Consider the following 5,672-nt stretch of genomic DNA (forward strand, 5'->3'; position numbering starts at 1 on the left):
AGGTGCACAACTTTACATGGGGGTCCTCATTATAGTAAAGTTCCATCAACATTGGTCCATAGGATTCCTAGAAACACGACGGACAAAATGTGTGGAAGAAGAATAAGAAAAATAAGAAAAAAAAGAAACGTAGAATAACAATATGTCACCCCAACTCCGTTGAGGGTGCCATAATAAGAAACCGAACAAAAACATAAAGTCCCCAAAACTCCGTTTTGGTGACTTAACTAGTAATCCTGTGTTAGGATGCTAACACAAAAGTCACCAAAACGGACCCCAAATCATTGTTTTACGGTATCCATGATGCGACATAACCTGTGTGTAAAGTTTGATTAAATTTAAAGGATTTTGATTTTTTTCACATTTTTGCCGTTTCCATGGTTACGGCGGCCATTTTGGAAATTTTAAAGTCAAAAGTAATGTCTACATATGGCAGGCAACATTTGTTTTAAGTTTCATCAATTTTGAAGCTTTTTGAAAATTTTCACATTTTTGGAGTTTCCATGGCAACGGCGGCCATTTTGGAAATTTCGAACTAAAAAGTGAAGTCTACATTAGCTTCACAACATATGTTATAAGTTTCATTTAATTTGAAGCATTTTGATGTTTTTCTTATTTTTGCTGTTTCCATGGTTACGGCGGCCATTTTGAAAATTCCAAAGTGTCACTTCTGCTGCAAATTGTTCACTCCATAATTATATACCATCATATACCATGAAATGTCTCTAGAACAAATTTAACATTGATGTTCTAGAATATTCCATGAAAATTCACCCCCCTCAAATTATGCCATGGAGACCCCCTACTGAAATAAAATTAGTGCCAAGTTGAAGCAGACATGTGTCTCTAAATATTCATAAGAGAATATATAATTCCATCTACTCTCCATACAGTGGAAAATTTAGAAAATGTAAAAAAAAATTAACCCCACCCATCTTTGAGCCCCCCTAATTATGCCAAGATGACACCCTGGTATCATGGACATTGGGTTCTGCACCCCCCATGATGCAGACCCTTACCCAGAAAAAATATAAAATTTCCATCCTCTACTCCTTCCAAGAAAATGGTAGGACCGTTTTAGGGGTTAGAAAAAGAAAAATAAGAATAATAATAACTAGAATTGCCATTGCAAGCAATAGCGGATGTCACCCTTCCCCCAATGGCCACTAAGCGGCAGCCATTTCAAAATTGTTTAACAGTGAATGCACATATATGCATCGCAGTACATCTTTCTGTAAATTCTCAGTACATTGAGAGCATTTTAGAAAATTTCACATTTTTGCTGTTTCCATGGCAACGGCAGCCATTTTGAAAATTCCGAAGTCAAAAGTCTGATCTATACAAGCAAGTTAACAATAATATTAAGTTTCATAAAGTTTGGAGCATTTTGAAAATATTTGACATTTCCGCAGTTTCCATGGCAACGGTGGCCATTTTGGAAATTCCAACTTCAAAAGTCTCATTCAGACTTGTCAGTGTACCATCATATTAAGTTTCATCAATTTTGGAGCATTTTGAAATTTTTGAAATTTTTGACATTTGTGATGGTTCCTATGGCAACAGAGACCGTTCCCAAAATTCAATGGCATATACCACATTGGTACATGGGAGGGACCATACCATCAAAGTTTCAATCAATTTGACCTACCATCTTAAGAAAGTAAATGCCACTTAAAGGTTTTTGGACCATTTTGACCTGTTTTGCATTGTTTCCATGGTAACGGCAGACATTTTCGAAATTGCAACACCAAATTCCACCTCTAACAATGTTGCTCATCATTACTGTAAAGTTTTATAAAATTTGGAGCATTTCCATATTTTAGAAATTTTTGGTGTAGTATCCATGGCAACATAGCAGTTCCAATGATTGCCAAAATCATCCAAAACCAGTATATGCCCGGCACCTACATTGTATCAAAATATAATGATTCTAAGTTAAAGCATTTCCAAATAATTCATCAAAACCAAAAACTGGAATTTTCCATTATTTTTCGGTTTCCATGGTGATGGCAGCCATTTTTTAGTTCCAAAGTTGCACTGCAACTGGAAAGTCAGGGTTCCTTGTTATAGTGCACCATCATTCAGATTGGTTCATTTGGATCTGAGAAAACTGCCGGACAAAATTAGTGGAAGAATAATAATAATAATAATAATAATAATAGTGAAAAAGAAACAGAGGAATAGCAATATGTCACCCGACATTGTCGATCGGGTGACATAATAACTAGATTTGTAATTGCTAGCAATAACGGATGGCACCCTTCCCCTCATTGCCAGGTGAGCGGCAGCCATTTTGAAAATTCCAAAGTCGAAGAATGCATTTACAGATGTCTAGTAGCATTTTTGCAAACTTTCATTAAGTTTGAAGCATTTTGAAATTTTGGATATTTTTGCTGTTTCCATGGTTACGGCGGCCATTTTGAAATTTCCAACTTCAAAATGCAACTCCGCACATGTCAGTCACTATTCCTGTTAAGTTTCATCCAGTTTGCAGCACTTTATTTTTTTTGGAAATTTTGAACATTTGTGCTGCAACCATGGTTACAGTAGATAATTCCAAAATTCTAAAAGCGTACATCTCATTGCCACATGTCATGTTATATATCAATACAGTTTCATTTACTTTGGTGCAATACTCTCTGAGAAAATGCTGATTTTATGCATTTTTCCATAGGGTCAATGCAAAACTTGGCCCCAGTTTCCATGACAACGGCGGCCATTTTGAACTATCCAAATATTGTGTTGACATCTTGGCATACTGGAGAACATTTTCATAAAGTTTCATCCAGTTGGATCTTATAACGAAAGAGTTAGAATTTTTGATATTTTAGCTGTTTCCATGGTAACGGCAGCCATTTTGAAAATTCCAAAGTCAAACTGGAAATCAGCACATGCCAGCGAACATTCCTGTGGAGTTTCTTCCAGTTTGGAACACTTTGATTTTTTTCGCATTTATGCTGTTTCCATGGAAACGGCGGCCATCTTTTACCATTCCATACCAAGGTGCACAACTTTACATGGGGGTCCTCCTTATAGTAAAGTTCCATCAACATTGGTCCATTGGATTCCGAGAAACACGACGGACAAAATGTGTGGAAGAAGAAAAAGAAAAACTAGATTTGTTATTGCTAGCAATAACGGATGGCACCCTTCCCCATTGCCAGGTGAGCGGCAGCCATTTTGAAAATTCCAAAGTCAAAGACCGCATCTACAGATGTTTATTAACGTTGTTGTAAAGTTTCTTCAATTTTGGAGCATTTTGAAATTTTTGAAATTTTTGCTATTACCATGGTAACGGGTACCATTTCCAAAATTCCAAAAACAGGTACCACTTTAGGTCATTCCATGTTACATATCCATTAATTTATAGAAGGTTTAAAGTTATATTCTTGCAGGAAATGCAGCTTTAATGTGTTTTCCCGTAGGGCCAATGTTAAACTTTGGCCCTGTTTCCATGACAATGGCGGCCATTTTGGAATTTCCTAATATTGTCACAACATCTAGGCATACCAAGGAACATTACCATAAAATTTCATCCAGCTAGGTCTTATAATGAAAGATTTAGAAATTGCAATTTTTTTAACATTTTATTAGTTTCCATGGCAACGGCAGCCATCTTGATGATGCCATACCCCGATTGCACAATTTCAAATAGTGGTCTACATTATGATATAGTTTCATTAATATTGTTCAAGCCAATTCTGAGAAATAGCATGGACAAAATGTGTGGAAGAATAAATAAAATAATAATAAGAAAAAAAGAAACGTAGAATAACAATATGTCACCCAAACTCCGTTTAGGGTGCCATAATAAGAAAAAAAAGAAACGTAGAATAACAATATGTCACCCCAACTCCGTTGAGGGTGCCATAACTAGAATTGCCATTGCAAGCAATAGCGGATGTCACCCTGGTCCACCAATTGCCACTAAGCGGCAGCCATTTCGAAATTTTAACATTAAATTAACTAATTTACTTCACAATGCATCAGTTTGAAAATTTTTAGAAAGTTTAAAGCATTTTTAAAATTTTGATGTTTTTACTGTTTCTATGGCAACGGCGGCCATTTTGAAAATTCCAAAGTCATACTTCTGCTTCATATTGTACTCCCCATAATATTTTACAATCATATAAAATTTAATAGCTGTACAACACTAATGTTCTGGAATGTTCCATCACATTTTCTCATTTTTGATGTTTTTGCCTTGTTTCCATGGTAACGGCAGCCATTTTGGAAATTCCAAAGTTGAATGCCACATCTAGATTTGCCAGGCAACATTTCTGTAAAAGTTTAATATATTTTTTAAGAATTTTCAAATTTTGATATTTTTGATCAGTTTCTATGGGAACATCGTAGTTCCAATGGATCTCAAAAACATCCACAGCGTGTATATAGAGGACAGCTACATTGTATAAAAATATGATGATTAAATGTTTTGTCATAGTCAAATTATTCACCAAAAACTAAAACTTCATTTTTTCACTCTTTTTCTGTTTCCATGGTAACAGCAGACATCCTGGAAGTGCCAATCTCGACTGCACTTCGGACAATGGTTATTAACATTCTGGTATAGTTCCATTACAATTGGTCCATACGTTTTCAAGAAATAGTCTGGACAAAAAAGTGTGGAATAATAATAATAAAAAAAAGAATCGTACAATAACAATATGTCACCCGACCTCCGTCAGGGTGACATAATAAGAAACCGAACAAAAACATAAAGTCCCCAAAACTCCGTTTTGGTGACTTAAAAAGAAACGAACAATAACAACATGTCCACTCCGTTGAGGGTGCCATAATAATACAGAAAAAGAAACAGAGGAAAAGCAATATGTCACCCGACATTGTCGATCGGGTGACATAACAACGAAAATAAAACAGACACCAAGGATACCATAGGGACATTCAAACGCTTAAGTCGAAAATAATCTTACAACAGCACGGCGAAAAAAGAAAAAGACCAACTGACATAAAACAGTATACAAAACAACATAGAAAACTAGAAACTGAGCAGAACGAACCCCACCAAAACTGGGGGTGATATCAGCTTGGTGCTTCGGCAGGGTATGCAGATCCAGATGGTACCCATCGTGTTGTTCATGTACATCTAAGTAGTAACCCGGTGATATGCCTAATTCTGTAGGTCACATTCAGGGAAAGGAGACGAGATTGTAGCATATCCATCGTCATCAGCGAAACAGATATTTCATAACGGACAAACAACTCGTGATGGCTTCCGTAACATTTACCAAGGGATGATTTCAGCTTCACCACTTGGTTTAACTCTTGGTTTAATAGAAGATCCTTGTGAGCAGTAATCTTCTATCGATGAAATCATGATATGAAACACGCGCACTGGAATATCGTATCGACTGGGATATATATACTCCGTATACAGGTGCTGCTGGAATGTTGCTACACATGATGGAAAGTTTACAATTGGGTAGCTGAAATCATATCGTTTGTTACATGCATCTGAATAGAATTTGAAAAAAAGATAGTACGGAAACAGTTAAAGTATTTTGTCATTTAATTGGCTAATGGTAAAAAGCATATAACTCAAACCATTAAACATGTCCATAAAACATGTTTGTTTTCTGCATCAACACAGCAATAGAGCCAACACAACCGTTGAAAGAAGAGACCATGATTTCCCCCATATAATTTATAAC

The sequence above is a fragment of the Mytilus edulis genome, chromosome 3 (genome assembly GCF_963676685.1).
Source record: "Mytilus edulis chromosome 3, xbMytEdul2.2, whole genome shotgun sequence".
Classification (NCBI taxonomy): domain Eukaryota; kingdom Metazoa; phylum Mollusca; class Bivalvia; order Mytilida; family Mytilidae; genus Mytilus; species Mytilus edulis.